Raw genomic sequence first — 26,888 nt, forward strand, 5'->3', positions numbered from 1 at the left:
ATATAACTCAGTCCTTGTTTAAGGATACAAAGTTAGTGTATCAGGGGGGGAAAATTAATGGCAGCGAATTTTCGATTCTGAAATTAAGCACAATGTGTTTCTAAACATAGCGAGATCCCTGGAATTTTACCTTTAGGATTGTATCTGTAGCTCGGAGCTTATTATAGCTATTTCCGTGTGGCTTTTTCTCTTTTGTGCCTACGTCACCGGTTTAAGGTTTTTATTTATTTATTTAATTTCAAGAAGAAAGAAGAGGTTCTGTAGAGAGCAGTGCCTATGTGTGCCAACCCCCAGGAGGGCTAGAGGAGGGCTAATGTGGGAGCGGAGGGGTAGGGGTCGCCGCCAGGGAGCTGTGTGGGAGCGCAGGAGGACCAGAAGGAAGGTACTTTAGCACTCCCCTCCAATCTTAATTCCACCCAAGAAATTTAGGAGAATGCGAAAAAGCAGCAGCCCAGCATCCTTGAGGGGGCGTGGCTTCCCTCCAGGGGCTGCCCAATCGCATTCCTTCAGAGGGAGCTCTCCCAAGAAGATTGATGGGGGTTGCTAGGAAACGGGAGCGTCTCCCTCCCGCCTGACCCAGAGACTGTTCTGCCCCAGCCCTCTCCAGGGGCTCGCCCCGTGCAGTTGGGCGGTGCGTGGGGCAGCGCGGCACACCCGGCTCTCCGCCTCGCTCGCCCCCTCTCAGCTCGCGCTCTCCCTCTCTCCTCCAGCGTGCGGCCAGCCCGTGGCACGGGGATCGCTGGAGAGTTCTTTCAGGGCCATTAGTCCCTGCTCTCCCGCAGGCAGGAGCGAGCTGGAGCGGAGCTTCAAAGTTGGAGCCGCAGATCTTCCTGCCGCCCCACGCCCCTCCGCCCCACCCCTCGGCAATTCCCCACCTTCGCGTGTCCTGCCTAAGGATTTCCAACAGCGCGAGGCGGAGCAGCTAGCAAAGCCGCCCCGGCTCGCGTATAGTGATCCTCTCGGCCAGGTCCCCGGGCTCCCTGAAGACTCCGCAGAGACACCCCTGTAACGGGAGGGGGAGGCGGAGGGAGGAGAGGGGAAGGGCGAACGAGGAGAGGGAGGGAATGCCAGAAGGCCCGGGCCTCTGCCGAGGGTCCCAATTAGATGCTACGGTTTGAGCCTGGCCAAGGTGAAGGAAAGTTGCTTTCCGCGCCTGGGAAGTGGGTTTGCCTGTCAAGCCGAGGGGGGCTCGGCTGGGAAACGCTGTCCTACCCTCCGCCGGAGACCGCCGGGGCTCCCCCTTCCCAGCCCCCGCCCTCCCTCTGCCCACTCCCCTCCGACTCGGGGGCCTGGATGCTCCGCCGCCGGGCAGTGGTCCAGCGCGCGGCCGGCCGGGAGCGGGCGGGGGCAGGGGGCACGGTGACAGGAGGCGGCGCGCACAAGTTGGCCCTTTCGGGGGCAAAGTAAGTTCTTCCTCGGATCTGGAAAGGACAAAGCCGGCAAGCTACCTCTTTTGTGTCGGATGAGGAGCACCAAGCATGAGCCAGAGCCCGGGTGCAGGCTCAGCCGCCGCCGCCGCCGCCACCGCGGCCAGCTCCAGTCCCTGCCAGGAGTTGTCGGTGCGAGGTAAGGGGCCCCGAGGAGGGCGCGGCCCTCTGGAGGGCGCCCGGCGAGGGTGCCGCGTGGGGCAGAAGTTGAGGCAGAGCCCAGACCGGTCCCTACAGCGCTGCCGGGGGTGGGGCGGGAGGGGGCCAGAGGCGAGGTGGGTGTGCGTGAGTGAGAGCCGGTGTGTGTGCGCGCGCGTCCGTGTCTCCGGGAGGGAGGCAGGTCTCAGGGCGCAGTCCCGCCATCGGGGTGCGGGGTGCGGGGTGCGGGGTGCGCGGTGCGCGGTGCGAGAGGCGGAGGGGCTAGCTGGCGCCCCCAGACCCCCGAGAGGCCAGTGCCGCCAGCCAACCACCTCTAGCCTCGCTCCGGGCTCGGGATTCGCTTCCACTCGGGGCTCCTGGGGCTTTGTGCGCAGGCAGTCTGCGGTGATGCGCTGCCGCCCCGGCGCTCCGCGGGTGTGCAGGTTGCGCCAGGAGGCAGGCAGCGGCCAGCGGACCCGGCGGGCGGGACTCCGCAGCCCGGAGCGGCCGGGGGCTCGCTCTGCGCCAGCGCGCTTGGGACGCAGCCCTAACCCCATGCCCCGTGCTCTGGGGGGCTGGAGCGAAACATCGAAAAGCCAGACCCGGAGCCCATCTCTTCATCGATCTTGTTCCATTTTCCTATCTGACAGTGAGGTAACTCAGAGAGGGCGGGAGATTCGCGATCCAGAAATAGACTAGGTGATACACCCAATAAGCTTGTTTCTTAAGGATTTCATTTACGATTCCTTCTAGTTCCTTCCCTGCGCTAAAACAAACGCGGAGGACTCCCTAGGGTAGAATACTTTTAGGTATCTCAAGGGGACATGCCTCTGCCTTTTAAGTGTTTCGAAGCATTGTAAATTCTGATTAGGAAATAATAAAACTGTACGCTTTAAATGATCGGTGGTCAAGTGGTCGGCTAATTTGCTGATAAAATATTTCAACTGTTACACGAATAAGATGTGTTTAAGGTTAAATAATAGTGATGACTTAATGGGTCTATGCAGAGTTGGGGTGAAAGAGAGTTGAGGGTGATGAGTTAAGGATCCCGGCCATAGTGCATTCCTTTGATTTTTCTCTGCTTAATTTTATTTGTGCTTCCTACTCTTAGCACTGTTTAGTAGAGCTATATCGTGTTTCTCTAGGGAAAAAAAAAATTAAGCATCGATCTGGAAAGAAACATTATTCATTTACCTAAATCTAAGTCAGCCTCGGTTTATCTGATCACATATTTTAAGGCTGCTACTGGAACTCTAATTGTTTTTGTAAATATATTTAATATAGGCATAAAACACCTCAACTCCTACTACACTAAACTCCCGTGGACTATATACAGTTCCTACCCAAAGATGGTTTAGGACATTCTATTAGTTGATTCTGTAGTGTTATGCATTTTTGAGCTCAAAACAGCTCAACAGAATTTGAATAGATTATGGAAGCTATTGCACACTGAACCTTAATAAAGTGGTATTTTTCCCTATCACAGTGACATTGTCTTGGATTTATAAATATCTTTCATACCTGTAGGTTTTAGCTGTCCATCCTTTCAGGTTCTGATCACCCAGCAGGAGTACATGGTATATTTTGGATGATAGGCATGCCCTAAGTCTATTTTGATTTATAGTCAGAGTAACACAGGTGCTAAGGATGGAAACTGAGGAAAAGGAGTCTTGAAACTTATGTTTTCACAAATAAAACAATGAAAATTCCAGAATGCCTTTATTCATTGGGCTAAAAAGACGGATACATGATAAGAATATCTCCTAGTACTGTTGAGTGCCCACCGACTCCCACAAAATACCTAGGTATAAAGCCTCCTGTTCTGTGAGCCAGATCATTGACGATGAAATGTGAAACCTAACTCATGAAAAATTATGCCAACACAAAGAATAGGTTAAATTTGAGGATTTAGGGGAAAGAGGCGTCTTTCTATTTAAATTGAATGGTATTTTTCACACTTTAGGAATACATGATCAATAAGTTGAGAAAATGTATGGAAAGCTACATAAACAGAAAATTTTATAAATAATGAAAATATATTCCATGATCTACTCACTTGTATTTGATGGGTCTTTCTAAGAAGTTGTGGTGTACACAGGGAAAGAAATGAGTATAAATCAGATGATTTACCCCACAATTACTAAACATATCAAACTGATAAGCCCATCTCCGATTTTGTTACTGCAATTTAATTTGGTAATTTGAATAAATGCAAAGATAGCATAAAGTGAGGGTCTTTATTTTTAATTACATTTAAACTAGTATTTTTGAGTGAAAACCTTAAGATAATTGTCAGAAGGTCACCTCACCTGTCTCACTTCACTACTTCATGATAGGTAATCAACCAGAATCACACAAGATTGAGGATGGTCCTATTTTGAAAGACTCCCAATAATAACATTTTTACAATTTACCTAGGTAACTTTTCCTCTTTCTTATTTCATGTCAAACTTTTTTTTTTGAATCAAAACATTTTGTCTTTCTTGTCTAGTCCTCTTATTGATGTCAGTCACAAAATGGTACATGATTTTTTTTTCCAGGGTCCTAGCTACCTCCTGCCAAAATATAGCCCATTGGCTCAAGATGAAATGTTTCAATTTGTTCTTCTGCACTCAACATCATCCCAAGATAGCATTAAATAAAAGAAGTGAAAATTAGTACCTAATTTCCATTGAAAACCAGAAGGACAGGATGCGTTTATGCATGGTGAAATATGGCCAGAGTTCCAGGGTGAGAATTGTCTCCTCCAAGGATTACTCCCAAAAAAAGGAATAGTAAAGTACTTGTAGTTATCTGGCTTTGCTATTTTACGCAGAGTTTATTGTACATTTTCATCTCTTCTGAGATTCTGCTAAATGCATCCAATTCTGTATTGGATGAATTTGTTGAAACTGTTCCCAAGAAGTAGCATAAAATTATAGAAGATTATCTACCAAGACTGAACACATAAAATGAGTACAATCATAGTAATCACAGAAACAGTAGAAACTATTAGGTCATTCCCCTCCTTCCACTTCTAATGTAGGCTTGGTCCCCATAGCATACTGTATTTTGGAGTATTTCAGTCCAGTCTGGTTTTAAATGGCTCAAGTAATGACTTCTTCTAGTTCCTTTGAAAGACTATTTCACAGTCTAATAGTTCTCCCTGTTATGAACTTTTGTTGTGATATTCAGCCTAATTTTCCCGTGGTTCTATTTTATCTTGTTACTTACTCCCTATTATAACCCCACTGGATCAGTCCATTCATTCTCTTGCCTGATTTGGACTCTTCATCTAACATTCATACAGGACTTGTAGAATATAAAAGCTTTCTGCAGTTACAGGAGAGAATTCAAAGGAGACAGCTCTATATCTGGACATCTTTTCTAAATATTTAAGACACATCTTTCAGGTCATTGGTATGTATATGTATGACTATATGTTCCTAATTATTTTACTAATGGAAGTGTGAGGAAATTTTTCATCTCTGACATTAATGACCTGTGTGAATATTGAGATGGTCCTTTCTAAGTAATGTTCTATGCGAATGCACATTTATGAGGCATTTTCATTGCAAATTCAATGTCAACAGAACCCTGTCAACGCCCACACTACAAGGGAATTCTGTGACATTCTGGTCTGATGCTCTACGAAGCCTCAGAAGTTGTTGTCATGTAAATTCTACTATTGAAATCAAAGTGATTTCCATAATTAATAGAATGTGCTAGGAATCTAATAGTGGATATAGTTTAGATGCGTACGTGAACATGATATACATAGTAATTCTGTTAGAATACAGTAGCCCCTTCATACAAAACACAATCTGAAAAGCCAGTATAATTAAGCTCAAATTCATCACTGTGCTGTATCATGAAAAGTAAACTCAAATCATGCATATATCTATGTGGAATATATTTAGATGTATATGGAGGTACCATATGTGAAGGTTACTTTAAAAATAGAAAAGCCTGAAATAACTACAGGAGAGAAAGAGATCTTTATTTTGTTCACTTAAAATCTAGTTCCAAGACATCCATGTGTAGGCTTCTTTTAAGATTCTGAAGCCAGTATCTTGGTAGACTCACCATCCCACTCAATTGTTTCTCCAAGTCACAGGCACTGAAATGCAAGTTCTGCTAGACAGTAGAGGAGTAAATGATATAATCAGGAAATAAGTTTGTAGGTTACACTTGGCAACTTCAGATGCCAAAATATAGGTCTAGGAGTAAGGTGAATCAGCAGCCAAACACAGAAATTTAGTGCTGTCTTCTTCACTGCATGGTGAGCACTAGATTGTACATGGAAACATTCATGTGGCTTAAGTTAAGGAAATAGTGAGGAGAAGTGACATTCTGAAACAGACTATATCTTTCAGGGAGTAAAATCAGAGTTCGTGGAATAAATAATTTTTAAACTGGTATTCTCCTTCCTGAAGCCCCAAAGTGTTTATATCATGCCATTTATCACATAGTAAGTACCCCCAGAATGATTTTCCTTTGAAACAAAGGGGAAATCAATTCTCTTGGTATAGGAAAAGTAGGCTATTATATATTTGTGACTTCTCCCTGGGACAGAGGCCTTCTAAGAAGTCTGTGTCTACAAAGAATATATTTCCTCACTAAATGAGTAATCTTTTGTGGAATGGGAAATTGTATACTGTACAGAGAAATCAATTTGGAAAACATTCATGTATTATCTATACAAGCATAGACTGAAACATCATGTTTGAAAATAAAACCGTATATACACGGTGCCACCACAGAAAGCCCGAGGTAGCTCTCATTTTTAATTCCTTGTCAGAATTTACTTCACTATCATTGTCTGTGTACCACTGCACACACCCACACCCACCCACACACATTTTAGTAAGTTCAGTTGGAAGAGTATACGTATGCACCAAAGAGACAAAAATTTTAAAACCATGATACTAAACACAAGTTTGAAAAAAATTACAGCTTATATATGTAGCATGGAATTATTAAGACTACAACAATTTGAGGAGACTCCCCCCCAAACTAGAGTACCACCAGAAAGAAAAGGTAGTTGACAGGGTAGCAATAGGCCAATAAATATTTATTAAGTACCTATTATAACCACAAGAAGATTCTGGACATGCAATAGGGACACAGAAAATGTTAAAACACCCACAAAATTTCACAATTGTGCAGAGCTGAAAGTATTCCAAAAATTAAACTTGAAACTCTAGAATAGTGAAAAGGCTACCAGAATTATCAACTGGATGAAAAAAATCTGGTTCTTTAACTGACAGATATGTTTAGATTTAAAATTTCTAATACAGAGGCACCTGGGTGGCTCAGCGGTTGAGTGTCTGCCTTTGGTTCAGGTAGTGATCCCAGAGTCCTGGGATCCAGTCCCGCATGAGGCTTCCCGCAGGGAGCCTGCTTCTCCCTCTGCCTATGTCTCTGCCTCTCTTTCTCTGTCTCTCCATGAATAAATAAATAAAATCTTTAATAAATCAGTCAATAAATAAAATTTCTAATATAGATGTATTTGAGACACTGCTAGATGTTGTGAGATGACAAATAATGGTATGTCATAACAACAGATGATAATTATTGACCAGCTGCCAAGTGCCAAGAATTCTGCTAAGTCATTTCGTGGATTATTTGATTTAACATTCACAAGAACCCTATAAGGACATACTATAATCTCCATTTTACTCAGCAAAGGAAAGCCCACACAGATAAAGTAATTTCCCCCAGTTCAAGTAGTTAACAAGGCTGAACTGGAATTCAAAACGTATGTTCTTACTCCAAGTCCTATTTGTTTACTACTAAGCTATGTTGCCTTCCAATTTTATGCCGGGATTCATTTCATTCAAGTTATTTTTGAGCTTCAAGTAGAGGGACATATTTTAGCAAAGAGGGAGACCAGCCAGTGAAATAGAACCCACAATGGAGTTCCCCACACTCAGCCTTTATACATCCCCAGACAGACCCTGTATCTTCTGAAGGGCAACAAATGCAAATGGGAGAAATAAACTGCAAAATTATATACAGTTAACTCAAACTAAAGGAAAAAATCGAGAATCAGAAAAGTCTCTGAAGACAAGAGGTTTACTAACAAGCTGAAGAATAAACAGCAGGTGTGAAAATGTGAGCAAATTCTATTTCCTGGAGCCTGATTTCAATGAACACCACAATCAGCAAAACTAAGTACAGTGGTAAAGAGTCTCACAAGGAGCCAGCCTGGAGGTGAATAGCATTTCTGCTTCTTAAGGCTAAAATGCTAAGGTTTCTCTCCTCTTTACAACCTAACTCCTTCCTGCCAGGAAAATGAACTGATAAAAATATTTGTATCAAAAATTCAAAATTTCTTTACCCAGCTGAAATAGTCATTCATTCTTTATGTAAGAAATTCTTAGCATTTTACGCATTTGGGCATTTATTCACAACATAGACAACAACTTGAAAAAGGAAAAGTTTAGGGGCTTCAATTTTTAAACACACTAAGAACAAGAGAAGCCAATTGACCTGCTGATGATTCCAAAGACTTGGTCAATCAGTAAGAATGCTCTGGGAAAATCCACATATGATTCTCTGACATGACTGTTTTCCCATAGGCAGGAAACCTGCTGTCTTGATTGCATGAATTTATACTTCATTCCAGACAATCCAAGAGCTGAAATATGAGTCTTTACATGAAAGTGTTTCTCTGATTTGTAATTTGTGCTAGAGTATTTTATGGGCATAAAAAAATGAATAAATATCACAGACCTGTCCCTCCATCTGTTGGAGACGGTTTTCTTTGATTGTTAATAATAAATAGTAGATAGATTACTAATAATATTTTATATTTTGCTTAACAATTTCAATGTGCCATGTGTTGATGAATATAAAATAATGGAAACTGCTTTCACAAAATATATTGAAATGCATGCCAATTTGGGAGATGGCACTACAAGGTCGAAAACAGTTGGAATTTGTATCTGCCTCAAGAAGATAAAGAAATCTGGAGAATATAATTAGCTGTTTCTATCTTGAAGCATCTTATAAAGAAGCAAAGACCTCCACATTCTGATGCATTAATCCTAGTGATTACTGTCAAGTCCAGATATTTTGGTGATTAGACCATACCTCATTTCGGAATTAATAAGGAGCCAAGACATAGAATGTAGATTCCTGATACATCTCTTCCATAGACTTTGCTTAAAACCTGCTTTTAGGAAAAATGTTTTGAAGAAGACTTTTACCCTACCTCCCTCCAAGAAAAGTTTCTTCCAGTACCTGCCTTGGTTCATTAAATTCTCTGAATTTTAAACTAAGTTGTTTCATCCCAAAAGCATAAAAGACCATATGTTTCTGAATCCATGTAATCCATGTTGCTCACCAACCTTCCAATACACTGGATTTATAGGTTCATTTTTTTTTTCCAGAAAAGCCAACTTCTTCCATGGTGGAAAGTGGCATAATGGACAACTATAATTCGTCCTACTTGACAATTTTGCCTAAGAGATGTCCTTCTTTGGCTATGATTTCTTGAATAAACATGATGTAGAAATTTTAGAAGAGACTTTCACTGTGATTATTAAACAAAGCAAGCCCTGGTAGGAAAAGATTGTGATATTATAGAGTGCTCATCTTCCCCATTTTATCCTTCTAAAATCCTAAAGCTGGAGGTGCCTGGGTGGCTAAGTCGGTTAAGCATCCAACTATTTATCTCAGTTCAGGTCTTGATCTCAGGGTATGAGTTCAAGTCCTCCATAGAGTTCATGACCAGCATGGAGCCTACTTGAAATAAATAAATTAAATAATTCATTAATTAGATTAAATTAAATCCTAAAATCCTATTTGTTGCTATGTGATATAGAGGGAATCCACTAACTTTAAGTATATTCTTCAGACAGAGAAAGTTGGAACAGATGAAATAGGAGAGAATAAGAAAGTTTAAAGACAAAGTCAGAGGTGGGGCAGCCTTTCCTTCCCACCTTCCCATCTACTATACAAATAACAATCATCTTGACTCTGCTGAAAATTGTATTTATCAAATTATTGCCCGGAAGAGCCTCCTTCACAATCACTTTGAAGTGTACTTGAAATGAAGAATACTGGGGCAGACGTATCCCAGGCTGATGTTGTTTAGTTTGGGATTCAGCAATACATGTATCAAATGCCTTTCCAGATTATTCTCATGCATACTCGAGTCTTAGAAGCACTACTGTCTTAGTCTGCTCAGGCTGCTGTAACAAAATACTGCAGACTGGGTGGCTAAAACAACAGACGTGTATTTCTCTTAATTCTGAAGACTGAGAAGCCCAAAATCAAGGTGTCAACAGATTTTGTTGCTGTTGAGAGCCTACTTCCTGAAGGACCACCTTTCACATGGTGAGGAAAGAGAGTTCTGGTCTCTCTTCCTCTTCTTACAAATATGCTAATCCCATTATGGGAGCTCCCATCCTTGTAAACTCATTGAAACCTAGTTATCCTCCAAAGGTCCCACCTCCAAATACTAGCACATTGGGATTTCAAAGATGAATTTTGGGATGGGAGGAAAGGAAGACACACTCAGTCCATAACAATTAGACATAGAATAATGGTCATACATGGAACACCCAATGAATCACTCTACAAAATTAGTCTCCACAGCAAGTCCACTCTCATTAGATTAACCAGTTGTTCAAAATAAATTCTGCAAGCCAGAATATTAATTAATTAAGCTGGATTAATGAAGTGCAGTCCCCATGATTGTGTAATAGATTCATTTTCTGGAAACCTCGTAGTGTTTCCATTGAAAGGAAATTTTCCTTTTATTACCTATAGCAAACTCCACTAAGATACACAAACTTGATACATATTTATTAAAATACCAGTATTTGAAGAGTATTATGAATGAAAATATTCTATTTCTAAGAACAGAAATGCTTCTTGATTTCGATAACTACACACTTAAAACTCAAATTGTCTGTATAACTATATCCCTTTGAGCTGGGGGATGTGGGAAAACATTATTTGTCACAGTTCCCCCCTTTGCCCTCCGGATCTGCCGAGAGGGAGAAAAAATAAAAACCTCATTTGGCAACTTCTTATACATTCTCCACTCAGCTTCTACTTCGTTCAAGTGAATGGTTGCTTAGCTGAAGCTGGCAATCCTCACAAATACTGCCAAAGATAGTTTCCGAAGCAGTGTTCAGAGCCACATGGGAAAAGACTGAAGAGGGAATGAGGGATGGGCAGCAGGGGGTTGGGCAGGCTTGGGCTGGGCTACCAGCTCACTTCCTAGGGGGCCTGAGCAACCTCTTTGTGTTCATTTACATTCCACACTTAATAACTGACTTCATGAAGTGAAAAGCAATAATAATAATAAAAAAATAGACCACATCTCCCCACTCTCCCCAACATTAAAAAACATTTGAATTGTTAAAGCTCAGGCTGTCTCAGGCACAAAAAACATTAAATTGCTGGAAGTTACACTGTGTCCCTGGCAGATCCTGGCTTCCTTTACCCTCTGTGGTGGTTGCAGTGCTTATACGGATAAAGGCCCTTCCACCAGCCTCTCCCACTGACACAGAGTTCTATCTAGTGAGAGCTAAAAGTCCAACACCACCCCAAACCAGTGCCTTCCTTCTTATTTCCAGATTCTAGGAGGTGCACCATCATTTCCCCAGAAAATAGTTCAAGATCTTGGAATTGCCAATGGGCATTTTTTTCCTGTGTGGTCCTCTCTTGATCTTTCCTTCATAACTCATCCTGTGCATGTCTTCTTTTCTCTCCAACTACTGCCAAAACCTTAGCCCTATTCCCATCGCTTGTCCCCCAATCTTCTATGACAGTTCACTTACTCCAGTCTCTCCCTCCTCATTATTTATTTACCAGATATTTAGCAAATGCCTATGATGTGTGTCCAATCATTGTTCTAGGGATATTGTAGCAGTGAAGAACAACCAAAAGAATTTAGAAGGACTTTTGTACTCATTCAGCTTTCAATGAATAGTGAGAGTCAGAAAATGAACAAGAGAACTAAGGTTCTCTAGAGAAAATACAATGATGTGACAAAACGGTAAAATATAATATCCTGATGTATAGAGAAGAAGATGGAGATTTGGAAAAGGCAACATTGAGCTACCGGTTGCATTTTGATGAATAATCAAATTTCACATCCCATTCCCTGGTTTAAAGGGCACTAAATATGAACTCATCATTTGAAAAGGAAGTTTAAACTTCCTAACTTGGCTGTCAAGCTTTTCTGTAAGTATATTCCCAAAGAATCTTTCCAACCTTTCTTTCTCAGTAGTATCCTCTCCTCTACCCAGATTTTTTGTTTGTACACAAAATAGACCTTTGAGCATCTCTATGGTCACAACTTCATTTAGAATGTGCTTTCTGCCTCTTTTCTACAAACCTGTATTTTAAGGCCAATTTCAAAGCTCACCTTATTTAAGTCCATACTAATGATGCTTAATTTGTCCTACCAAAGCCATTTTTATCCACAATATTCGTGTGATCCTCACCAGCTATGGGCTTCAATAGTGAAATATTGTTTTGACCTGAGTAATAGGCAGGAAGAACAATAATTTATGGAAGAAAATCAGAAGGCCAACTTATTTTCATTTCTCATCGCCCCTTTAAAATACATTCAGTAAAATATACTATACTCTGACATAATTAAATGATAAACCTTAGTTATAACCCCCAACACAAAAACTAGACCCATGTAATAATTAAAACTTGAAACTTTAAAGTTAAGACTCCTCTCTGTCCCCACAGGCACCTAAAAGTGGGGAGTTGAGAAAGAATGATCTAAATCTCCTAAGGTTGTCTTCTCTTCCACTGTTCCTTGTTTCTCTTATTAACTCAAGTTCTGACTCTTCCAAAGTTGGGGATGGAGGGAAGGCATAACCAGAACAGGTATGTGAAACAAGAAGTTCTTATCTAACAGGTACCACATGCTCTGGGGCTCCCAGATTTTAGAGCTGATTCCCTCTTAGAGTGTATGTGTGTGTGTGTTTTGTGTTTGGAGACTTCTTTCTTCATTGCTGAGGAACTTACCTCAATTCCTTGACATAAATTTCCCTTTGTCTGACCATACCTCTTTAGCACCTTCTCTCTCAGCAGTACATACTAGAGAGACTCACCTTTGGGGTCTCATTGCCCCTCTAGCCCTTTCTGTGGGATTGGGGGTCTCTCCTTCTCTCTGTCTTATGTCCCTTACCCCACTTTGGTTTACAAAAAACACACATTCTTGCAGGAACAACACTCAGCATGTGGACCAGTCTCAGGGCAGCAACATTTTTGTACTTCTCCACTGCCAAAGCATCTAAACGTCTCTTATCCTCTGTATTTCCCACTATGGAGTCAAACCTAGCCCATTCTGTGCTTCTATGTGCTTTGGTGCATTTCCTTATTTTCTCTCTCTCTCTCTTATGAACATCCGTTGACCATACTTTGACATAATGAATGTAGTGCATTTGCTCACTTAGAGGTCTGTGGTTTCTGACTTAAGTGTGAATTTAGCAAAATGCCTCAGTACCACTATACCAATAGATGCTTGTGGTATATATAAGTATGGTAATAAAGCCTAAGTAAAAAAGATTATAACTTTTTATGACCCAGAAAAAAGTTTTTTATGGGGCTACCTGAATAAAGACTTACAGAAATCAATGCCTGTGAAATAATTCAAGATGTGGCTAGAACATCCATCAGTCTGCCTTCCTAGAATTAGCTCCAAAAGGAGAAAGACCTTATCTTTTCAACCGTCTACAATAATGAATGAAATGCATAGTAATTTTTTTCACATAGTGATTTTTAACATATATTTAATGAATGAAGGAATATGATTTTACATTTTTTATTTACTACCTGGGTATCTTTCTTGCTGAAATATTAACATCAATTTCTTCCCTTTACAGGTTGCACTTCCAAAGTAAGAATACTGTTATACTCTTAATTTTATTCCCTAAATTGTATTATTTTCTTAAAGGCATTTTGGATCACCAACAAAATAACTTCTATAAAAATTTTAAAATTTGGCATGAAAAGTAACATCATTTTAATTAAATAAAACCTTACTGAATTCCCACTATTTTTAAACCACTGTGCAAGGCACAGAGGAGGACAGAGCAAAAAAAAAAAAAATCACTATCTCCCTAAGAATGTATAAACTAATAGGAGAGATGTGATATGTGTGTATGTAACTAGTAACTATAGTAACAGGCAAATTCAGGAGCTCACGTAGAAGATGCCTGAGTGGATAATAACACTTCTGCTAGGTATAAATGTAGAAAGTATCATGCAAAAAAAAAAATGGTTTTGATGTTGGACCTTTAAAAAAGGGTGAAGATTTCAGAAAGTGGAGAAAGTCATCGAGAGCTACCCAAAGGTAGAGATGCAGTGTGTGGATATATTTGGGGAACAGTATGTGAACTGGCTTAAGGGTAGAATGTATGGGGGTCACAGGCCTGGTAAAACTCTCAGAACAGGTGGAATAATGGCTAACATTTCTCCTACATGCAGAGGGAAATCTCTGAAAGCATTTGAGCAGGGGAATCTTAAAGCACAATGTGAAGCTAAATGTGAGGAAACGAAGGTGTAGGACTCAGGGAGACGAGCCAGCTTGTTAGGGCAACAAGTGAGATGTAATGCTGGCCTAGTGACCATGGGAATAGAAAACAAGAATGCATCTAACAGACACAAAGAGAAACAGGGCCTAGTAGATAGGAATTAGCTGTTGGGTGACAAGTACCAGCTAAAAGAGTTAAGCTAATCATTTCCCTCCTTCTACAATAGAAAAGGGCATGATGTATCAAATCCCTGCTTCAATAAAGGGAAAGGAGGGCTTCACAAATGGCTATTTTTTAGGAATTTGGGTGAAAAGAAAATTGTAATAACCAACTATTTGAGAACAAGACTTAGAAATGAAATCATTATTTTCTATGTGATTATGATTTGATAGAATTTATCCACAGATAGTAGGTTAAGCCAGCGTTCTCTCTCCCTCTCCCTCTCTCCCTCTCTCTCTCTCTCTTTCTCTCTCGCCAAGCCTCTACAAGAGCCCTGCCACTGGCTTCCTTGATTCTTGGCTTACTCCTCCAAATCCATCCACCGGACTATAGCTAGAATTATCTCAACACAAATCTGAGCATGTTACTCTCCATTTAAAACTCTCCCAAGGTATTTCCATTGCCTTTGGAATAATCAAAACAGGCTTTACCTGGCCCACTGTGATCTGTGTATCCCTCCAGCTTTTGTCATCCCTTTCAACCCACACCTCTTCTCATCAAACAGAACGGCTTGCATGCTTTGCCCTCCCTCTCAGCCCCGACCTTCTCACAGGCTGGGCAACTTCCCAGAGCACTGGCCCACTCAATTAAAAATTTCAGGGCTCAATTAGAATTCTGTACCACTTGTGACCTCCCCTTGCAGGTTGCTTCTTGCTGCTGTGCACACCCCAAGCTGCCTGCACTTCCCTTCATCATGCTTTATTATTGTCACCTATCTCCCCACTGTAGTCTTTTAGTGCTAAAGAGACAGAGACCAGGCTTGCTTGTTCACAGATGTCTCTCTATTACCCAATAGAGCAAGTATCATATAGTAGAAAATCAATACATATTTATTGAATAAATGGAGTATGGTTAATTAAATCACTCCAGAGCTCATTTTCCTCATCTTTAAAATTGAGTATTGATTTTTTAAGATTCCTTTTAGTCATATATTTTAAGTCACCTTTGTCAATAAAGACAATAGAATTCAGCATCCCAAGTCAGAATCAATATACTTCAAAACCAATGGATCCTGTCGATAAATTTGTATTTTAATTTCTGTCTTAATAGCAAAATCACTAATAATGTTAGTGATAAATTTCCTTATTCCTCCACTTGTGCTCATATTGCAAGCATTTTTCCCCTTCATGTCACCTTAAACAGTGAAATATGAGTAGCAGATAAATAGAGGTAAATAATCATAAAAACCGAGACTTGAATCAACATCCCAAGAAAACTTCCTGGCAGATATACTCCTCCCTGTAATTTTCATAAATAGAAACACATTTCAGACATTTTCAGAGAACAGGATCCATAAATCCCCTTTGATAATACTAGTTTCCACAACCTTTACTCAACAACACTGTAAGGTGTTCCATTTGATACAAACTCTGTTACACTGCTTCTCAAAATGAAATAAATGTGGCTCACACATATATTCTCTATAGCATTTGCAGAGAATGCAAAGAATACTGTGAACAACAGTAACTTCTATTAAACACTTACAATATGCCAGGCACTGTTTATTTGCTTTACCCATATTAACTCATTTAGTTCTCACTCCAGTCCTCTGAAGTAGGTACCATTATTATTCCTATTTCACAAAGGTGGAAACTGAGGCACGCTGCCAAGGTGACATGGTAAGGGTATAGCTAGGATTTGGATCCAGCAGTTTTAGCTCATGAACCTGATCAGTCAACTATACTGCCTCTCTTGTGAAATCATCCCAAAACTAGAATCTTTAATCTATAAAAGCATTTTGGAAGAATTATATTCTTCATTTAAAAATAAAAAACAACTCAAAACCTAGTGACATTCTGAGCTCTTTGTAGAAAATAAAAATCAGTGGTAGAATCCAATATTGGCTCAACTTGCTAATATTATTGGGTAGATTATATTTAACTGTTTATGCTCCCTATTTTCACTTAAAGCCTTCTAATTTCAGTAGCTTAAGAGTCGGATGCAAGTAAAAGGGTCACTTCTAAGCCTTTATTTCTTCACACGTGCATACACACAAAAACATTGTTCTTTTGATCTCCAGAATTTGTCCACAGCTTAAAAAGGCAGAATGACAATGCTCTTCTTCTTTAGGTTAAAAGAAATAGATTTTGAAAAAAAAAGAAAAAAAAAACCCTTCTCTTATTTTTTTGGGGGGGGGGGAATCTCAGAATCCTTTGTATAAGACAAAAGTAACTAATTGATATATTGGTGAAACCAGTGGGCAGGAAAGGAAATTGTCCTACTTTATTCCTTTTCCTGTCCAACCAGCTCTCAGAATATGTATGTTTATTTACATGTATCTAATTCTTGAATTGATTTATTAAGCTGAGTTTACAAGTTAAAAAGGAAGAGATCTTGAGAAGATAATTACAGGAATACAAATCAAGAGAGACAACTTTGAAAGAATAGTAATTTTGCTTCTTGAAACTGACCTTAAATCCCTAGGAGGAGGAAAGAACAGCTTAAAGCAACCTTTTCTCTCTATTCACAAGTGATGGCGAATTAATTGTGCAGTTTAGCTGAACTTTGCTTTTCCTTGTATCCTAGGAGAAGATCTCTGACAGACTGGGAATTTTTGCTTGTTTGTAATGTAAACTCAATATCTAGAGACAGTTCTTAACAGCACATGAGCTCTTTGGAAAACCCTAATTCCCAAAACAAACACAGAGGAAAAGGTGAACATAATAATCCAATCGGCAAAAGGAAAAAAAAAAACCTAGGATGTTTGAAAATATTTATTTTGATAATCTGGTTATAAATATTTCCTAAGAAAAATGCTTGACAACATCCTCAGTCTGACTACAAGATCCAAACTTGATCATCCATGAAGATATATAAAGCTTGTGGTTTACACGGCTTCATTAGTTGTATTGATTATAATAGCATTTAGTGAACATTTTATCTATTTTTGGTTCATCAACTAGTCCATGCAGTTCTAGCAAAGAGGAGGTTTGAGCATTTGCAGATAAACAGCAACACTGTTAAATGTTGATTTGTTCATTTTGATGGTAAAAATTAAAATATTAATATTCTAACTTATTCATATTGGCTATTCCCATGCATGTATATACCATTTCAATTAGCTATTTAATGTTACTTTATGATGCCAACTCTAAAGATCCTTCACTTAATCATGATATTTTCATTCACCCATTCAGCAGCTGTTAATTAAGCACATATATCAAATTTGTACTCTGTTAGGCCATACAAGCTAAGCAAAAACATAAAACAAAACAAAACAAAAATGGTCCCTGCCCTTAAAGATCTTTATTCACAATTTTAAAACTATACATTTGAAATATTTTTTTAAAATAGTATGTGGCATCATAATCCTTCATCTAATTTTTTGGCAGAAATGAGTCAATAAAGTCTATAGGGAAACAGATATGGCTTCTTTGGGCTTTCCTAAAAGAATGCTGGAGGCTTAAGAGTCACCCCAAATGAAGTATCTTTCCTTTTTTCTTAGTATTAAGATTTGCTTAATGCTTTTAAAAAGGAAAAGATACTGCAATATAAAATGCACAGATGATGACTGAGAGAAGGGAATGCTCTGAGTTCCAGTTCTTAACATATCAGGTACATGTAAAAATGCCTCCACTTAATTTAACTTAGCATATTTTGGCACATCTGTCTCTTCTTCCCAGAAACTTTGAATGAGTACTTTCTGGATGTATCTGACCCTGTAGTAGGTACTGGGTATCTGCAGATTTGACTTTAAGTAGCTCATGGTTGTATTGTGCAGCACTTACAGAAAATAATGACAATATTGCTCAGGATTTTTAAAAACTTAAGACGCCCTCAATGGAATGTGGACCCAAAGGAACACATTTTCTAATATTCTTTTCCTGAAGTTAAAAGGAATTTGGTATAATTATGAAACAAAGTATTCTTGAACAATTTTTTTAAAAGTAATCTGAATTGAATGGCACTGGAACATGTACATGGGACCAATTCAAATTTTACAGAATAAAAAGCGTTTTGCTGCCAATGTTGTTCTGAAATTAATTGCAAAATGTGTTTCTTTAGTGACATCAAAAATCATAAACTAATCAATAAATCAACTGACGCTAGATACCACCACCAGCTTGTAAATTGATTTACTATTATAATTCCTCCACAGAGTGTAATAGACACTTTCCTTTCACAGTTTAATGTTTCTGTAATTAAGATATAATTCAATTTATGCGTACATTTTATGGAATAATATTTCTTTTCTAAAGCGTTGTTCTTAAATTCAGGGTACATCCGGGCAGCCCGGGTAGCTCAGCGATTTAGCACCTGCCTTTGGCCCAGGGCATGATCCTGGATTCCCAGCCTGCTTCCCCCTCTGCCTGTGTCTCTGCCTCTCACTCTCTCAAGAATAAATAAATAAATAATTTTTTAAAAATTTCAGGGTAAATCTTACAATAGTACCATATTTAAAGATATACATTAGTTGCAAGCACACTAACTGCCTATCTTATACACTATATGTTCCATAATAATTGTAAATATCCGAATCAAATTTACTTTTAAATGTTTCACATATTTTTATAAATGGAAAACTCTCTTTCATCTGGTTTCAAAATGCAGAATTACTTGTTTTGATATCTCATTACCAGAATCAGGAATTATCTCTTAATACTTTTATGATCTCTACTTGAAAATAAGACTTGTTTTATTAATCTCTGCACATTTCTTGTAGGGAAAGCTATGTCCCAGTCAAATGTTGAGTGGGTAAATGAAATAATGGAGGAAGGAATGAGGAAATAAAGACATTGGACACAATGAGCCCTCAATAAATATTAGTTGAGTTATAATGAGCTACTTATGTTGACCTACAGAGTATATTGTCATAGTTCACCGATTTTAATATCTTTCTGTAGTGTTTGCTTTTATACCATCAAGAGGAAATTAATAAATGCTAATGGAAAGAATTGTTTTAATATTTGATGTTATGTATATCTAAGACCTATGTATTTTAAAGAATCTTTGTAATCTGTCTTTGGCTCAAACATCCTTCTCATATAACCAGCTATTTTTCTGAATTGTCTATTAAAAAATGTCTCATGAATAACTTTGATCTTAAAGACAACTTTTTGAAGATGTGAATTCATACAAAAACACAACCTTCTTTAATGAGAATTTTCTACACATATTCTAATATAAAATTACTTTTAATGTATCTTCACCTTTACACTTTAACATCAACATATCTAACCCTAATACTAACAAGAGCTACCAAACTTAGCATTTTGTTCTTAAACAGAACTTAACCATTCAGACTTTTTACTACAGTTTCTCATTTATGTTATAGTTTTTCCCCTGTTGAGTTAAAGCAGCACATTAAACTCAAAACCTGCCTCAAATATGGGGCTAGTACAAAGAAATATATTTTAATACAATTAATGAAAATTAAAGTTTGTTGTTGTTGTTATTGTTTGCAAACGGTCAGTGACCTCTAAACTAGAAATTGTAAATGTATTTATAAGTTACTTGTTATCTAATAGCAGAGGCCATTTTTCCCAATGAGATGTCTTAGGGTATAAATGTAAACAAGCAAGAACAAAGATCTTGCTATTTATAAATCACACAGAAAAAGAGAACAGATGCAGATAAGTGCTGGTCACTGAAGTAAGAGGCAAGACAAGAAAAAATGATGGGGAGACCAGTAACTCAGTCAGTTGGGCATCCAACTCTTGACTTTGGCTCAGGTCATGATCTCAGGGTTGTGAGAGTGAGCCCTGAGTTGGGCTCTGAGCTCAGTGGGGAGTCCGCTCAAGATTCTCTCCCTCTGCCCTTGCCCCTCCCCCTGTGGTTTGTGTGCTTTCTCTCTCTCTTTCTCTCTCTCTCTCTCTCTCAAATAAATAAATAAATCTTTAAAAAGAAAAGAAAAAATGGTGATCATGAAAACGAAAGCAAGTGCTCTGAGAAGTCCATAGTAACTGAGAGGGCAAAGTAGCTCAGATAATCGATGGGACCAAAATTTTAGCATCTTAATTCTAAAAACTAATGAGATGAATACATTTGGCATCTTAAAAGCCTTTGGAAATTACCATAGAATCGGAATATAGAAAACTGTTCAGAGGGGACAGAGATGAAAATTGAATTTGAGGAAACAGAGTTACTACTCCTCATTTGTATAGCTTTGCAGTAATAGTGGACAATGCAGTGGAATGCAATGGAATGGAATACAATGGAACATGGGTTAAAAGACAACCTATAAATGTTTCTTAACTTTGATTGAATTATGTGACATAATTCCCTGAAAAAGAGCTTGAAGAAGGAGTCTTGGGCCAGATCAAAAGGCCTTATAGACCTTGTTAAGAATTTTATTGTAAGAGTAATGGTAAACCCTTCAAGTTCCTGTACATGTGCAGTTGATTATCTAGTGGAGGAGAGAGACTAGTTGAATGTCTCAAATATAAAGTTGTAACTTACATGCTTGCTAAAAATAAGAGATATACAATGCTATGGGAACACATAATAGGAGGGTTTGATACTACCAAAATCAGGCTTCCATGAAAAAACGACAACTAGAGAATGAGTTAAGTGAAGAGGAGAGGAAAAAAAGTTGTATTCAGGAAGCTGAGCCGAAGCAGAGATCCTGAGAAAGGGGAAAGAATGGCATCTATGAGCAACTGAAAGGCCAATGTGACCAGAATATTGAGATCAGGGAGCAACACTGTGTACGTTGAGGGTTGTCCTTAGCCTAAGAACAATGGGAAATCATTTAAGTACTTAAAATAGGAATGGAGTCATACATTCTTGTATTTAAAACAAAATAAAACAAAACAGTAGACTATGGAGAATGGATGAGGGTGAAGGGATCTGAATGCATACAGGTAGACTAGATAATAGGACTTCAGAACACAGAAGATGGTAGTTTGGGCAGAGTTGGCAGAAATAATGAGTGGATGACTTAAAGAAAAATTTTAGGAATTAAAGACTGAAAAGATTTGGTGAGACGTGTTATGGATGTAAAATTTCATCTTGATGTTTACACAGTTTTTCAGGACATTCACAATGAGTCAATCAAGCGATCCATCAATAAGCATTTATCAAAAAAAAAAAAAAGCATTTATCAAGTGCTTGCTATGACATCAATATATCATTCCTTTTGTGGAAAGCTTGAAATTATTTATGCATTAGAAGCAAACATCACATTCTAGGCATTGCTTATCCCAATTGTTTTTGACACACTAAAAACAAAAAAGTCCTTGTTGATGAATGTCCATTGTGTCTTAGGGATTTTGGAACAAACAATGCATTCAGAAGCCATACTAAGCTTATCCAAAAGGGGTGACAAAACCATCTCTACCCAGTACAGCCTGCACAACTGTGGTACAAGCAGTTGGCTGAGAAGCCCCTAGAGAGAGATTCACTAACACTACCACAAAATTCAGCTACATACTCACCTCCTCCTGCCATGTATACTAGTAAATCCAAAGTCACACATATCCCTAATTCTACTCTTTTTAAGATTTATTTCTTTATTATTTAAAGAGAGAGCAGGGTGGGGGAGAGGGAGAGAGAGCGAGCGAGAGAGTTTTAAGCAGACTCTGTACTGAGCACAGAGCCCAATGTGGGGCTAGAACTCACAACCCCAAGATCACTACCTGAACTGAAACCAAGAGTCTGATGCTTAACCAAATGGGCTGCCCAGATACCCCCCTAATTCCACTCAACCTTGTAAGGACTGAAGAGAAGTGATAGCAATAACCTTGTGGAGTCCTGGCTAGCATCATTCTAATAGCAAGAAGAGAGACTGCTAAGAAAATATTAGGAAGATGAGTTTTCTTGTTTCTGTCTCTCCACTTTCTGGCAAAGATAGCCAAAGACTTCAAAATAACTCTAATGCAAGTTTTAGAACATGAGAGTTTTATTCTCAGTATCACTGTTGATTGTGGTAGCTGGGAAAGTCTGTTCAGAAAGACATATTTTTCATTAGTCAAACTATTACCTGATACATGAGGAAATCTATTTTTTTAGTTCTGTTTTCTTCCTATGCTGCCAAACTGAATATATTTGAGAGAAAAAGCACAATGAAGATGAGCACCACACTTGGTGTTAGGCGAACATGCTATGAATTCTGATTCTGTCATTTATCAGCTGTCCTATCCTGAAAGGTATATTATTACATTTCTTCAAACCTCATTATACCATCTACTTTGCAATGTTGTTCAGGTCAAAGAAGGTAACAAATATAAAATTACCTATATGGGTCAGGCACATAGTAGGTGCTTATTAAATATTTGCTGAATCTTACCAAAGCTGAAATACTTCTGCATCTGGAGTCATATCCACTGTTCCAAGTTTCTTAATCTTTATCTAATATTAATAATCCCCCCACTATCGGTCAAACTAATTCAATTCTCTTTTTATAATCCAGTCTGAATATTAATTAATATAGATTCACTAATCAAATGATTTCCACTGATCTTTCTAGAATTTTCTTTAGAGATACCACTATGAATTTTATAGTCTCTTCTATGAACCATATGTTATATTTCTTATGTTTATGAAGATTATATGTGTGTTCTAAAATTAAGAAAGTGAAGATTCCATATAAATTATAACGTGGTACAAGAGGCAAAATAATGCAGAATATTTCCTGGTTTCTTTCATGCCAAACTGCTGGAGCTTTAATAACTTCTGCACTGCAGTGATTATGAAACTAATGCGTATTTTTAAATGTTAACTCAGAGTGTCAGACATTTACAGATATTCGGCAAAATCTTAGGAAGAACAAGTTCGAGGGCTATGCAGTAAAGTGGGCTGTTAGACATATTTTCCATCATTCACGTTTTGTGAAGACTTTTACCCTCTAATCATTTTTATCTAAATTATATAGTAATCCTCACTTTCTGAGAGCCTTGAAGTTAGAAATAAGAACTTGATGTTAATGTTAATTACAGGAGCAAGTTGAAATGTATTTTAACAAAAGCATGAGATATTGAAAGTCAAATAATTCCTTAGAGATTTTAAGCTTCTCTTAATAGGCAGAGGAATCTAGGATAACATTTGGGGAATTAATAACCCATTTTATAGAGAGAAAGAATCTTGCATCGCATAGAACAGAAAATGATCTGATTAGCTTTCCTTTTCTCTAGCTTAACTCCAGAAAACATCTTATTCATGGGAGTAAATGGAAAGATGCTTCAAGAAATCACACTACTTCTTTACAGTCAAAAACATGACTCTATTCACAAAACATCACCTCTCTCAGTTTAGCACACTTCTCCTGAAGGGAATTAAAATAACTGCCTTAGAACTAATACGTGGAATCATCAGTATGTTTCTGGTATTTTTTTCATCTAAAACCTGAGCACCTCTTAATGAGAGATTTTATCTTTAAGAGTGAATAGCCCTCTCTGGAAGCCAGAGCTTGATCTTTTAAAGCTAATTTTTTCTTTCTTATTCACATTCCCCAAATAGCCCTTTCAAGTTTTAGAAAACCTTTTTTTCTAATGAATTGTAGTATCCAAACCAGCTATTGTTTTGCTTTGCTTTATTTTTTTCATGAGAAAATGAGCTTGTTTATGAAGCACATCTTACTAAAAAGATAGATTGAGGTACTGATGAGCTTAATGCCACTCTATCAGGGCAAATTAGGAAGTTGATTCAGAGATGCAGCCCCCTGATGAGCATGCTTTTACCTATCTTCATTACTTCTGTTTATTCCATATGGATACCTGTTCCTGGCAAGTTACCCACTTAGTCAATTTCTTGCCAAAATTCACATCAGATATTTTGCTGTATAACTTAACTACCCAGAATAAATCTTTGACGCTAAGGTTGTCATAGGAGACTATGAAATAATATGAGTAGGAACATCTATATAAAGCATATTTCTTTCCGGAAGTTTGATCTCATTTCCAAGCTCGGTACCTCTGACAGGAAGGAGGCAGCAGGAAGCAACTTATCAAATCAAAGACTTGTGGATCTTCTCTGTTGCAAATGTCAAAATTCCTCAAAATTGTTTTGTAAAATGAATGATGTTCTACATTCACCAGGTAACTAACAATGCAGCACTTTCACATCTGACCTGAATAGTAGAAATGCCTGACTGGCCCAGATTGTTACAGAATTAAGGGTGTGGAATAGGGAATGATTCAGCTAGGTCCCTAAAGCAGAGAGAGGGGAAATACCTGTCGTCTGAGATACATGCTATCAAATAGTGAGTGCTTCGCTCTTAGTTAAGGAGCACCGAGCACGGCACAGTGAGAATCCCAACTCATCTCTTAGCATTTTCCTTAGCCTGCTGCGCTACCTGCATTTTTCTGGTTTCATCAAGCAGAGGGTTATTCCAATAAACTACTTAGCAGAACTTTAACTCATATGTTATCTCTCTATGTGACCCAGTTTTTCAAGACAAGACAGTAAAGGCAAAACTGAGAATGCTCACGTAATGGCTATCAATCACCCATGTACCTTGCTCCCAATCTCTAATATCAAAGACCTAGACCCAAACCTCCAGGAAACTTCAAAGAAACATTCAGCTCCTCAAGTGCCCTGCTCCTGAGAGATGTCAATTGGAGCAGAGAGGCATGAAGTCCATTACTCCTGACTGGCATCTCTGTTTGATTGCAAGCTATTACAATCAACCACCAAGTCTTCCCATCACTTTCGTCCAATCAATAAGCAACAGGTTCTTCAGGCAGACACTGGAGGGAGCCAAACTGGTAGCTTGAAGGGAAGTTTTGGTAGCTAAGCAGAGCACTTTTTCTCCTGCTTGCTGTTTTCTTCTTCTTGTTGTTGTTGTTGTTTTTCCATTCCCATCTCCCTTACTCAATCTCTTCCCCATCCCTCGCCCCCCACCCCCAATCCTCCAAGTCTGATACTGTTTGGTGGCAAATTCTTGTCTGATTTATAGACACAAATTAAAGGCAAGTGACTTCCTTAGATTCTTAACTCAGATGTGCCTATCATATTGTTGTTGATCTGTTTTTTTATGTCTTTGTTATTTCAATTGTCAATTATCCTGATTACAATGAGCCTGTTATGATATTCTGCTTCAAATTTTCTCCCAGTGATTTTTTTTTCCTGTTGTTGCTCCTTAGGATTCTTCAGGTGTCCAACGGACAGCTGAAATGTAAAAATATTTTTTATTTTATTACATAGGCCATTAGTTATCAACAAATGTAGGTAATCAGCAAGCTTGATGATTGTACATTTTCACATGAAAATGTACACACTTTCACTCACTTGCAGGCTAAATTTCAACCATTAGAGAAATAATTCTCCTTTCATCCAAGTTGGCTTTAAAATGCTTTAAATTAATTCCAACCACCCCTTCCTCAACCCGTTGGATGGGTTTAGTACCCTTTGATGGTGTTGTTTGGGCTTTTCTCTCACATGTTAATGAGGCATTCACTTTAGCTGCCACAACTTCACATAATCCTTGGGCAATTCTCACACTTGCTAATGACCTCTTCTTTAGAAAGCAGTTTATCTTGGAGAGGAGGAGAGGGAAGTGAATTACTGGCCTCATATAGACTACCCTGAAAATATTTTCTGAAAATAGACTTGTGTGGCTGACTGCTCCTTCTCTGGAAGAATAATTGTTGCTGAAGAAGAGGCTCATTGCTACCTGCCACATACAGACTGTCTACTTTTGTATCCAGAGCAAACAACTGTTGTTTTTCTGCAGCGTGCTTTAGCATCAAGTGGTGATTTTAGAAAGGGAAGTAGTCTGTCTCCTGGGAGTCTTGCCTTAACCATTAGTTTTTCCTTGAACATGAATTTCACAAATGTCCAAATAATGAGCCACTGCTAGCGCTTGCTTCCTCATAACTATGGGTAAAAAGCCTTGATTAACCCGAGTGAAACAAAAAATATTGAAAAAGCTCCTGTCTTACTATCCAAGGAAATGAATATTTCTCCATGGAGCCTTCTAAGGCTCTCAAGATTTCAGCTAGCATCCATAGTTTTCTCAAGGAACTTTTGGAAAATATCTAGATGGAAGATATTATCTCTAATGGAAATTTGAAGCCCAGACTGAATATGCTGAATCATTCTCCATGTTGGCTGCCCATTAGCATCATTTTTAAAAATTCTCTTTGCTCACACCCTACCCCGGACCAATTAAATCAGAATCACTGGGGCTGGGGTCTCGGTTTTCATATTCTTTAAACTAACTTGCATGATTCCAATGGACAGCCAAGGTTGAGAAACATGAAATTGTGAAACAGGGAAAGAACAAATATTGGCAATGAAGAACAGAGACTCAACAGTTAGCTTCCATTGCTTAGGAGTACCTCTGTTCAAGCACTGCCCATGATACTATCTCCCTTTTGTAGGAACACATGTGCCAGATCTAGAGTGGCAAAATCTCCACACTTGGCCACTCTTCTCCATGTGATTCTGTTTCTCAGTATTTCCTTGTGCCCCATGAATGGATCCCTGTAAGACCTAGCACTTCATACTGTCGGCAGTGTGGGGTGATCATCATTTTGTCTTCCAAAAATGCAACCATAGCTGGTAGTAACACTGCACAAGAAAAATTTCTAAGCAATAATAGTTGACATTTCTTAATGACTATCCATTTTTTCTTGTATCTCCTGCATCTAGATAGATTTCTTCTCTTCTGTCAAAAAACATGCTCAATTTTTAAAATAACATAAAAAATTCTTTCCAAGACTGAATA

At 38.7% G+C, this 26,888-nt stretch overlaps 1 protein-coding gene across 2 annotated transcripts in view; it reads left to right on the forward strand.

Annotated features, from left to right (window-relative positions):
- The first annotated feature begins 498 nt into the window (after window positions 1-498).
- GRM3 (glutamate metabotropic receptor 3) overlaps window positions 499-26,888 on the forward strand; it is a 209,395-nt gene continuing 183,005 nt past the window's right edge. The window contains exon 1 of one of the 2 annotated variants that reach the window (XM_026018680.2): window positions 499-1,566. The gene's annotated coding sequence lies outside the window, so the exon portion shown is untranslated. The remainder of the gene's footprint in view (window positions 1,567-26,888) is intronic. The other variant, XM_072764166.1, reaches the window with a different exon arrangement.

The sequence above is a fragment of the Vulpes vulpes genome, chromosome 7 (assembly GCF_048418805.1).
Source record: "Vulpes vulpes isolate BD-2025 chromosome 7, VulVul3, whole genome shotgun sequence".
NCBI lineage: Eukaryota > Metazoa > Chordata > Mammalia > Carnivora > Canidae > Vulpes > Vulpes vulpes.